This window comes from Silene latifolia, chromosome 6, assembly GCF_048544455.1.
Source record: "Silene latifolia isolate original U9 population chromosome 6, ASM4854445v1, whole genome shotgun sequence".
NCBI classification, from domain to species: Eukaryota; Viridiplantae; Streptophyta; class Magnoliopsida; order Caryophyllales; family Caryophyllaceae; genus Silene; species Silene latifolia.
In genome coordinates this window covers 96,851,467-96,864,618 of record NC_133531.1, presented here as the reverse complement: position 1 = coordinate 96,864,618, position 13,152 = coordinate 96,851,467, and positions in this window count along the sequence as shown.

Here is a 13,152-nt window from a genome sequence, read left to right as displayed (position 1 = left end):
AGGTTTTGCACACCAAGGTCAATACATACCTTTAATTCAGCTATTAAGGCTTCATATTCTGCCTCATTGTTGGTAGCCTCAAATGCACAGCTTATAGCCCGTACTATCTTATCCTCCTGTGGCAATTTTAGTACTACCCCCAGGCCTGTGCCCCTCATGTTGGCTGCACCATCGACAAATAGGGTCCATTCTAGGCCTGTTTGGTCGCTGGTCAGTTTATTTACTTCTTTTATTAGGTTGGGTTCTAGGGTTGGACTAAAATCAGCCACAAAGTCCGCTAATGCTTGTGATTTAATTGTTGTCCTTGGTTCAAATGTTATGTTGTATGTGCTCATTGGGTGACCATTTGCACATTCGTCAGGACAATTCGGCTTCCTAGGTACATGACTTGATAGGAAGGTTGGTTCGACTATTATAGGGTGGCTTTCAAAGTATGGTCTTAATTTTGTGCAACTCATAATTAAAGCTAAAACATATTTTTCAAGTAGGCCATACCGATCTCTCGCATCCGGTAGACTTTTACTTATGTAATAGATGGGTGTTGTTGTCAAATCCGCTTTCCGACCAAGACTGCATCGACATCGGTTCGTGGATCGACAGGTATACTTTCAGGGTTCATCTTTGACTGGTTTTTGCCAGCAAGGGAGGAGAGGATAGATATGTTTTCGTGTCTTCAAAGGCAGCCTGATGATCAGGGGTCCATTGAAAGTCCTTGTTTTTCCTTAGCAGGTTATAGAATGATCTGCACCTCTCTAATGATCTTGAAATGAATCTGTTCAGGGCCGCTATTCTTCCAGTCAGCTTTTGTATGTCTTTTACCGTCTTTGGTGGTTCTAGCTCCAGGATAGCTTTGATCTGTTCAGGGTTGGCTTCTATTCCTCTTTTTGTCACCATATAGCCCAAGAATTTGCCTGCTGAGACTCCAAAGTGGCATTTTTGTGGGTTGAGCTTCATATTGAATTTCTCCAGTATTTGAAAGGCTACTTCCAAGTCTTTGACGTGATCTTCTGGCTTTTTTGACTTGACTACCATGTCATCTATGTAGACTTCCATGGTATCTCCTATTTGGTCTTTGAACATCATGTTGACTAGCCTTTGATAGGTTGCCCTTGCATTTTTTAATCCAAAGGGCATAGCAGTATAGCAATATATACCTCTCTCAGTAATGAAAGCTGTGCTTTCCTGATCTGCATGGTGCATCTTTATTTGATTGAATCCGCTGGAGGCATCTATGAATGTTAACATTTCGTGGCCTGCAGTGGCATCCACCATTGCATCGATGTGTGGCAGGGGAAATGGATCTTTTGGGCAGGCTTTGTTTAGGTCGGTGTAGTCTACACAGACTCTCCATTTGCCATTTTTCTTTTGGACGACTACTACATTTGCAAGCTAGTCAGGGTACATTACTTCCCTGATCATTCCCATGTCCAGTAGCTTGTCAACTTCTTGGTTGATGATTTCATGCCTCTCTGCAGTCGAATTTTTTCTCTTTTCTTTGTCAGACAATGGCTTAAATGATTTGTCAATATTCAACTTATGAGTTATAACATCAGCATCTATACGGTCATATCAAAATGTGACCAAGCAAAACAGGACATTTTAGTTTTGAGAAAGGCGGCCAGATTGGGTCCGACCGAGTCCGTGCATCCGACCCTACAAGTACTTTCTCGTCAGGGTCGGGTCCAACATGACCTCTCTGTTTCCATCCGTGATTGTGCAATATACTCTTCCCTGACAGGTGACTTTAATTGCTATGCAAGGGACTTACCTGACTTTGAGGGTTTCAAAGCCAGAGTGTAACATTCCGAGCCGTCCTCTGTTCTCCTCGATGGTGGTTATCCCCATTCGGTTGGTATCTTCACACATTGATGGTATGTTGATGGGATTGCTTTGACATTGTGGATCCATGGTCTGCCCAGGATTACATTATATGAGGATAGGCAATCCATTACTCCAAATCTTTCATATGAAGCCACGCCTTCCACATAGGTTGGCAGGCTGATTTCTCCCAGGGTGTTCTTTGTTTCTCCGCTGAATCCAACCAGGACGCTGGATTTCTTGATGATCTTTCCTTCATCTATCTTCATAGCTTTGAGCACGTCAAGCATCACCAGATTGATTGAACTGCCTCCGTCTATCAGGATTCTTGATACCTTAGCTGTGCCAATTTGCATGGTGATTACCAACCTGTCATGGTGTAGATCCGATACTCCCGCAGTCCGAGTCATCAAAAGTAATAGCAGGCAATGACTTGGACCTTGAAGGGGGCTGCAGTCTGGGTTCCCTGGATATTCTTTTGGCGGTGAGCCTGGTCACCCCACGATTTCGATCCTCCATTTATGAACTTAACTTCATAGATGGGGGGAGGAGGAGGAGGATCTCTGCCGTTCCTTGAATCTCTCTTGTTTTGTCCTTCATCTTTGTTCTTTTTCTTGGATTAAGTCCTTCAAAAAGCCTTTCTTTAGGAGATATGCCACCAGTTTCATGAGTTGGATGCATTCTTTCGTGGTGTACCCGATGTCCCACGATGGAAGTCACACCATCTTGTTGGGTCTTTCCTGGGGTTGTCGGATTTCTTAGGCCATCCGATCGTATCTCCCAGGCTTTTCAGCGTTTGATTAATCCTGCAGTATTAATAGAGAAGTTATATTCGGGAATAGTTGGAAGGCTAGAAAGTTTACCTTTGTGCTCTTGTGCCATGTTGACTTTAGATCGTTCAGGCCTGGAATAGGTGCGATCGGGGTTGCCTCCTTTCGGTAGGAGCTTTTCCTGTTAGTGTGTCCATAACCTTGCTTTCCTCCGGATGAATTAGTCCTGAAGTTGAGATCTTCCTCCAATCTGACATGTTCTAAGGCGATGGATTGAACAGTGGCAAAGGTTGTGCAGGCTTTCTTAGTTAAGTCATAGATGATGTGTCGCCGAGTAACTCCTTGCCTGAAGGCTTCTCTGCTTTGTTTCTTCGTCACACTGGGAATGGCCACCTTCTCTTTGACAACGGCCAGGAATTCTTTAAGAGATTCTTCAGGAAGTTGCTTTACCTGAATAGGTTTCGGGTCTCTTGGCCATATCTCTGCTTGCGAATTATTGATTGAAGGCATTGATCAATTCCGCAAAATTCTTGATACCTCCATTTGGGAGATTGATGAACCATTGTAATTCGCTCTCCGGTCAGGGGTTGTACTAAAGCCTTTTCACATGCAGACTGCCTGAGTTCACCGGGTATTGAGGCGCCCAACATCTTTGTTTGAATATAGCAACGTGATTTTGTGAATCGAGAGGTTCCATCATAAGTTCTCATGGATGGGACGGTGAATTTCTTGGGAGGTCAATCTTTGCAATTTCATCTCGCAAAGGGGTGAGTCAAACAAAGTGCCGATTTCTACTTGACCACGGCACCGGTACTCGGGTATATTTTCTATTTTGTTGTGGAGTTTTTGAATTTCTTGAAGCATAGCCATCATTATTCTTTGCTTGGTCTTGTTTGTTTCATCATTGAAATGGTTGGGGTACCGGATAATGTATCCTTCCAGGGTTCCAAAATTGGAAAAGTCAATGTTTTTGATAATGGATGAGAATGGGGTTCCTGGTTCGAACCTGGTCTTGGAGCCCGGAAGCCTTTGATTTTCCAACTTTTTCCTCAGGCTAGACTCGATTCCTTCAGCCTATTGATTTGCCGCTAATTTCGCCTTCTCGGATTGTCTCCAATTCCTTGATCTTGGCCAGGGCAGCCGCTAGTTGTTGTTCTGGGGTTAGTTCTACCATTTTTGTGTGTAAATGTTAAATGGAAAATGATAAAGGGAATTTTATTGATTGAAGAACTAGATGCCCCACGGTGGGCGCCAATTGTTTTAGCAGGATTTTCCCTGAATGGGTCCGGCTTGATTAAAGAATAATTTGGGTATCTAGCTCTATAAGTTTGGGATATTGTAAATGAATAACAAGGAAAGACTAAGTATAAAGAATAATGTTTATATTATTTAGATAAGCTGAATACAAATTTGTTTAAGTAATTGGATGCTCGAAAAATAATGAAAGATAAGTAGTGAAGTAGTTCAATACTGATGAATCATAATGAATGAAATTACAAATGCCAGATTACAATATTTATAGTCATAAACATGAACGTTGTATTGATCTTCAACGTCTTTCTCTTTTGTCGGAGTTGTTACCGGATTAATAGGGCACATTCCCTATTAATTCGGTTGACTCGTTCTTCTTTGGTTGATCCTTAGCTTTTTTTCCTCTTGCACGTCTAGGTTCATGGATGATATGGTCTCATAATTAGACTTGGTCTTCCTTGAGAATAGGACATGAATATTTATCTTTATATAACCGTTTTGCTGCTCTTCAGCTTAATCCGGCCTGCTTAGGTGTGCTGCCAGGCTATTCCGTGCTTACTATCAGGCCTTCCTTCTGGGATTAAGTAGCCTATTTATCCTGTAATACTCTTCATCTACCAAATAATGATTAGATTTGCCCAGTCTCTGTTTGCCTTGATCAGCCTTGTAAGGTCAGGCCAGGTCAGAGTCAGACCAGGCTAAACTGGGCCTAACAATTACGTTTGTCAATTAATTCTATAAGCCGAGAGACACGGAATTGAATTAGACTAAGCATGTGTAGTAGGACGACCTAGTCATAAACGAGAGTGTCTCTAGGACCTGGTCTATGGTTGACACTAATATATCGATAGGTGGTTATCTCTAAACCTAAACAATTTATCATTATCAATGAATTTCTAACTTAACATGACTAATTAGTAATTTGCATGTGTGACCCGATTAGTAATTTGCTGCAGATTTACCGATCAGCACGCCATTCAACGTCCTCAAATATTGCCTTGTTCCTCCGCTCCCAAATAGCCCTACACCCCGTCATAAACTCCGCACACTCCATCCCTCCCAAATCCCTATTAGCTTCCTCTACCCATTCCCTTGCCCGTATAAACCCATTAATCTCCGGCACCTCCAACCCCAATCCATCCCAAACTCCTCCAACCCACCCACAACCCCTAATAACATGGAGACAAGATTCCACACAATCCAAACATCGTGGAAATTATTCTCTAAAGGATGGAACACGAACTACGATATTGTTCTTTGTAGCGATGGCCTCATTACAGAGTTGCCAAAAGAAAACTTTAATACGTGGATGAACTGGGACCTTATTCCAAAACCAACGAACATGAGCCTCATTGGACGAGCTCGCATATCACCCTCCCTTTCCATCAATAGTTTATGAGCAGACTGCACCGAATAGCATTCATCTCGCTCCATCGCCCAAAATCACTCGTCCCTCGGTAAATCTTCAGAAATTCGTATTTGAAGAATTCGCTCTTTCTCAAAGGGATAAAAAACGCTCGAACCTTCTCCTCATCCCAGCCATACCCGTGCTCCATAAATAGCTCGACCACCTTCATATCTGGGTCAGCATCGCCTCTAGGCGAAATAACCATCCCCGTCTGAGTCCCACCAATCCAAGGGTCACGCCAAACAAGTGTAGGTAATTCGTCCCCTATCCGTCTTTGCAAGCCCAGTCAAACCACCTCACACGCCTCCCATATACCGCGCCAATTATAACTTGGGTTTTTTCCAAGAGTCGTATCTAATACAGAATATGATGGAAAATATTTACCTTTAAGAATCCGAGTCATAAGACTCTCCCCGCCATCAGTCAGCAGCAACAAGGCTTGTTTACTAAGGAGAGTGTTAAAATTCTCATAGTCCCTAACCCAATCCTCCACGGTATTTAGGACGACACGACTTTTTCCATGCTACCCACGAAATTTTTCTTTTGCCATTCTCCGACCCCCACCAGAACCTAGAGATAAGCGAGCACATCTCAATGCAAAAATTAGCAGGACTTCTAAAAAAACTCATCGCGTAAGTAGGTATAGCTTGGGAAATAGCCTTAATTAGCACCTCCTTACGCGCTTTACTGAGTAACGAACCCCTCCATCCTTGCAATTTCTTGCTAACCCTATCTCGAATAAGAGCCATGATTGATTTCTTCGACCTTCTTACCTTTGTGGGCAAATCGAGGTACTTCTCTTTCACCTCCACTTGTTTCACACCCAGGATCGCTATAATAATATTTCGCCGTCCGACACTCGTGTCGCGGCAAAATGATGCCGTTGTTTTATCAAGACTCACGAGTTGCCCAGACGCCTTTTCATACCTGCCCAGAATCCCCATCACCGCACGAGCGCCTTCACGAAAAAAATAATATCATCTGCAAAAAGAAGATGAGACACACAAGGAGCAGTCGGGGAAATTCTAATACCGTGGATCACACCATTCTCTACAGCCTTTCGCATCAAACTGGATAATACCTCCGCACATGATGGAGCGTGTCATTGTACGCCATCAAACACATTTATACCCAACTATTAGCATAGCAAGCAAGTCGGGGTCGATTGATGTGACTCATATTTGAGCACATTTAGTCCCCGAATTAACCTCGTTCCCAGGCTTTATAGCACATATTTGGGTCATTTATTATCTTTAGTTTCCCATTTTGCATATTCTTTGAGGTTTTGTCTCCTTGGTAGGAAAGGATTGCTAACCTTGCATTTATGAGGCGAAATGGAGCTAAATAGATCGCATCTAATGACCAAGCATCAAATAGAAGACCGACACTAGAGGCCTAAGTAGATAAATAAAGTGAAATGGGAAATGATGAAAAGATCCTTGCATCCCCAACACGATCCTTGCGGATTGTTAAGGAGCTAAACAAGAGAACTACTCCGCCCAAGGATCCGAGCGGCCCGAGCATGATCCGAGCATACCAAGCTGCCAGGATACGAGCGGCTTGATCCTAGGACGAGCGGACTGGAGTGCAATGATCCGAGCATCACAGATCTCAAGACAGAACAGCCCGTGCCTCAGCACGGGACGAGCGGATCGTGGCAGGACTAGCAACAAGGATCCGCACATGTCCCTCGGGAGTAGCATTTCCTCAAGTTTTCTTAGGGTCTTAATAGTCATTTAAGCCCTTAGTAACCCTAATCCTTGTACCTAATCTTTAGTATAAATACCCCTTTATACTGCCTAGATTAGCATTAACTCTTAATACTCTTTTAATCCAATCTTATGCTCTCTTAATTTAGTTGTAATACATTTCTCAATATTAATCACATCTTAATCTCTCCTTAATTTCTCTATTGTTCCTCCTTTTATTTGGGTAATTAGAAGATTATTTGGGTTTATTTGGAGGATTGACAACCTTCCATCAATCATCAAGTACTTCTATTATTCTTTTCTTTATTATTGGAATCATCTTCATGGGTATAATTCCTCTTTACCCTTGTTTAATTATTGTCAATCACTTTTATTTATTCATCATGTTTTTATTTGTTAGTATGATTGACAACCTTATTAGCATGCTAAACTTGATCATGAGTGAGTAGTTCTTTAGCTAGGGTTAATGGGGGAATTAGGGGAAATAAACATGGGGATTGATCAATGCTTAATCTAATATGTTCTCATAATTAATTTGTTTGCTTTTTGTGATTTAAACCTATGCACATGTTATGTTTGATGAAATGGGAGCCTATGAATGCTTGCAGTTTTTGATCCATCCCTTATCTCTTCAATGAGGCTTGTAAGATATAAACCAACTCGAGCCTCATTAGACCATGCATAAAGTTGAATAGGAAGGATTAAGTCGACTTGTAGGTGTTGTAGAATCTAATCGATTCGGCTCCGGGAACCAAACCTTCATAGGATTGTAAGATATAAACCAACTCGATCCTATCACAACAATAATTGCTTGCTTATAGTTTGAGAATATGTTTGTATGATCAATTCCCATGAATCCCCTATGAACCTATGACACCCTAGTACTTTTAATCATTTGTTTACAAACCTCTTTAATTGCTTTGCTTTGTTTTCATTACTTTACTTTCATTTTGTTGATTAGTTTAGATTACACATCACCTCAACCCAAATTGGGACACGCTAAGACATAGCTAGTTACAATTGAGAATCCTACATCAATACCCGTCCCTTGGGATCCGACCTTTACTTACCACTTTACTATGAGTAGTTTGTGAAGTTATAAATATTGTTTTGGTTGGCAGCTTTTGACGACGAGTTTGAACCGGACCAAAAATAGCGCCGTTGTCGGGGACGGTGTTAAATTGATTTGATTTTCATTAATTGTTTTTAGTTGTGTCTTTCTTTACCTTGGGGAAGTCAATCTCCTCAAGATTGTTCTAATTGTTTTCGAGTTGTTTGATATTTTACATGACTAGGAGATCATAAGGTAATTTATTACCTATTGATTTTGATATTGAAAGGACCTTAACCAACAATAGAAGAGTTGCTAGAGGTACTTCAAGAGTTGTAGGTATTGGAGAGATTGTCGATATTTAACCAAATAACATTGAGTTCACCAACCCTTTTGCAAGAGAAGGAGAGGATAACCCAATAGAAAACCCACCACAAAATCAACCTAGTAAAGCTGAAAATGAAGGGTTTCCTACCGGTAGACCGGTAGCCGGCAGCCCGGCAAGGAGAACCTAGTAAAGCTGAAAATGAAGTCAAGGAGTGAAAGAGGAGTTCCCTACCGGTAGGTCGGCAACCGGCAGGGACACCCCCCAGATATTGAAGACTCAAGAATTGAATTAAATGGACAATATCTCGCTGCCGGTATGGGCACCGACAGCCGGTCTTAGATATTTTCAAATACTTAATATTTATTCAAACTTTGTTAATCAAGCCTTAATATTTCCCTAATTAAACCTTAATCCTTTAGTTAATTAGTATTGTTTTAGTGTTATTCAATTATTTACATTTGGGTATTGAATTGTGATAGAAGATTTTGAAGAATCTCTTCTCTTATTTAATCCAAGATTCAATCTGTCATTGTTGTGGTACAATTTCTCATCTTTTATTATCTTAATTTCAATTATTTACATTTCTATTTCTCTCTTTGTTATTGTTATAATTTATATGTTTTCCACCATGCTTGCTTGTGTTTCACCAATTGTTACATTTGCTTGAGTATGATGTGTGAGTAGTAACCCCCTAGGGTTTAGGGGATCCTAAGTGGAAATTAATGGTATAACTTGGGTAATCAATAATTGGGTTTGGTGTATAATTGTTGGCTTACTTATTCATGTACACAAGGTGTTTGTTGAATTATGTGAGCGAAAGCTCTCACCTTTCTTCATTGTTTGCTTAAATGCGCTATAAATGAAAGTTTTTTTTTTTTTTTTTTTTTGGTAAATGTAAAAATATATTAATAAAACAAGAACCAAATACATCAACATTTCAAGCTGACATGAAAATCAGCTAGCCATGAAACTAATTACATATTACATAAGCTTCTCAAGCCAACTACGATCTCTCCTTGACATTGTGCCCTTGCATTCTTTGTTGAATTTTAGCTCGAACTTCAAATCGAATCGGTTTGGACAACCTGTTGGAGCTTGGATTTGCAACTCATGTCTGCTGCCATTTCGTTGCCTCCAAATATGGTAAGTAAAAAGACATTAGAATGCTATTAATGATTCCAACTTTCATCTGGACAATCTAGCATTCCCCTCCAATCCTGGTCTCTAGTTTGAGCAATGAGTAACCAGTCCATTCACAAATCAAAGCCAACACCGCCATCAGACCGACATTTAAAAAAAGACATTTGCGTGGTTTCTTCCTCAGTCCCACAGATGCAACAGAGATTATCACTAACAATGTTGAGTCTAAAGAGCTTGTCCTTAGTGTTAAGGCCCCGATGATGATACATCCAGGCTATAATTGAATGTTTAGGGACAGTCCACTTATTCCAAACCTGATGATGCCACTCTATATCAGGAATAGAGTGATGTAGCCAAGCATACCCTTTAGCAATGGAATACTCTTTACCAGGGCAGGAGCTCCATTCATTCTGACTGTAAGCAGGCTGCATCTCAGTTTTCAGTCTACAAACCTTCTTCCAAGTCCAACTTGCTGCATTAGGACACTGATAATTGGACTGTCCCTAAACATTCAATTACCTGATGAAATGAAAGTTGTAGGGTGTCTATAAATGAAAGTTGTAGGGTGTTTTGATAGCTTGATTGAGTTGAGATTTGATACTTGATGAAAGTTATGTGTCTATCTTTAGGGAGGCCAAGATATTGGACCTCTTACCTAAGTTAACCTCTACCCTTACCCGGTTATTTACCCTTTGTTTACCTTTACCCACTTAGGGGAATCCGAATAACTTTGCTTTAAGATAAATCGTCTACACCTTAGTTTTGTCATCGCTTTAGTTGCTTAAATTAGTTACATAAACTTCAAATCTTTTATTCAACTAAAATAGACCTTGATCGAAATGAATAGAAACCCCCACCATGCTCGTGTTCGATACCTGATAGATAATACCTTTTTATCGGAGTTTTATAAATTATTTTGATAGTAGGAAAAGACGATTAAACATTCTTACTCACCAAATGGCGCCGTTGCCGGGGATGGCGTTAGGTTATATTTAGTTTGTTAAAGGTTCTAGCTTTAGTCTTAGCTCACTTGCTTGTTTGCCTTAGTAGTTATGTGCTTCATTGTAGAGTGTGTAATTTTTTTCCTTTCCCTAGTGTGTAAAATCACTACGAGATTAACGGTTTATCGAGTGCATGCCTAGGAGGAACCATCAAGCTTTGATCTTTAACTCTGACCCCGAGAGGCTCTTTCGAACCTTAAGGACAAGGACTATTGCAAGAGTTAGGAATTCTCATCAAGCGACCATAGACCAAGGAAACTCATCCACACTACCAATTGTTGGACCCGGAATTTTACACTACTGACATGATAGAATTCTACCCTGGCCTGACGATAATGGCAGGTTTGACAGTGTAATACCCCGTAATTTGATAATTATTTATAAGAATAGTTTACGTAATTCGAATAACTAATTAATGGAATTTATAATAGTAAATGCAAACAAGACGATAATTAATAATAAAACAATAGATGAGTCGGGTAATATTAACCGAGGGGTTGACTTATACATGATAAATGAGTTTGACTCGGGAATTTTAATAATAATAATAATAATAATAATAATAATAATAATAATAATAATAATAACAATAATAACAAAATCAAGTTGGCTTTTGCTCGAATCTTAATTGATGTTGATCTCTCCAAGGAGCTGCCAAAGGCTGTTCAGATTCAGTCTCCTTATCGTGGCACACTACTGCAGAAGATTGATTATGAATGGGTTCCCCACTTTTGTACTGCCTGTAAAAAGATAGGGCACACCAAGGACAGATGCAATCCTGCTGGTAAACCCAAGGCTAAAGCTAAGACTGTTTATAGGCCCAAACAATCTGTGGATTCTCAGCAGGTAGTTGATGTGCCTTCTTCCTCTACTACTACTGGGAGTACCCACAAAACTCCTGAAAAGAAGCAATCTCCTGTGAAGAAGACTGTTGCTACGAAACTCTCCAATAGATTTCATGCCCTTCAGGATGGTAATTTTATTGAGTCAGACCAAACTACAGAGCTTGCTTCTGAAGCTGCTATAAAGGACTCTGGGGGTGAACACTCTGTTAGTGAGGCTGAGGATACTGTGGTTTTTGAGTTGGATCCTGGGGAAGCTACTGCCTCCCATGATCCTCACCATATGGAACATTAGGGGTCTTAATGACCCCTTAAAAACAAGAAGAGGCTCATCAACTCTTCTTTGGATAACAAGGTGAATTTGTGGGGCTTTGATAGAGACTCATGTAAAGCACACAGCCATTAAGGATGTTAGTAGCAGATTTTTTGCTTACCAACTTGTTCACAATAATGATATACATTATAATGGTCGTATATGGATTTTTTGGAACCCTATTGCTGTTGCTCTCACAGTTCTTAATAAGTTTGCTCAACATATACATTGTTCTCTCCTTCATATTGCTTCCCAAAAGCATATTGAGGTTACTTTTGTGTATGCCTTCAATGCTAGACTTGATAGAAGGGGGCTTTGGTCACATCTTCAATCCATTTCCTCTCAGCTTTCACTGCCTTGGTTATGCTTTAGAGATTTTAATGTTGTCTTAAATATTGATGAAAGGCTGGGCTCTTCTCATGTCCAGTTAGCTGACATTGAAGAATTTAGCAAGTGTCTTGATAATTGTAGTTTGGTGGATCACCCTACCACTGGTTGCCAATACACATGGAACAATAAACAAGGTGATGGCCTCAGGTGGGCTAAGCTGGACAGAATCCTGGTTTCTCCTCAGTGGTTTGCTAGTCTCCATTCTACTGCAACTTTCCTGAATGCTGGAGTCTCAGACCACTTCTACAGGCTCCTTCATAGCATCTACACAACCAGCCTTGCCTACCTCATTCTCCTTCTTCAAAGACTCATTCTCCCTTTTCAACACTTCTGAATACGTCTTCAAAGATTCAGCGTCCTTCTTCAGGCATTGCACCTCCCAGTCCAAAGTCTTTTTCTTATCATTCTAAGATTCCAGCTCACAAGCACCCCTCAACATATCATTTACATTCTACATGAAGATCACAAATCTGGCAAGCTAGAACAAAAACACACAACCAAAATAAAACTAAGGAAAAAGAATCATACCTCCTACAGCATAGCAACCAGGTTAGTAGCACAGCCCCTGAAACGATACATAGCAACCACTACTTGAGCAGATATTTTCTCAGCCTGATATTTGTAGTAAGGATCATCAACTAGAAAAGAGTGAGCCTGGATTTGTTCCTTAGAAAATTGAACATCAGTAAGCCTAGCCTTAACCTCCATAACCTCACTCACAACATCACCACCAACTCCTTCAGAAGCCTTATCCGACCTTTTTCTCTTGCCGGCCTGACTGGGCTCATCAACATCAACCACAATCTGCGGCGGAGACACCAATTGAGCCTGATGAGCAGGGACCTGGACTTGAAGCGTGCTATCACTCCCTGTAGCCTCACTACTCCAGGACTTTTCCCGTGTAATCTGAGAAATGCCTGCCTTTACCAAAGACAAGCCAAAACTGGCAATCCTGCAGAAGCCCTAGTAGCTACATGACGAAATTCTATATCAGTAATACTAACATATGTTCAGGCATTAAAATCTACAAAGAAAAGACAAAAACTTACTGCCTGATGATGAGGCCCCTGAAGCCTTGGCACCTCTAGCAGCCTTGTATGTGCTAAAGTTAACTTTCTTGAAGCGAGGTAA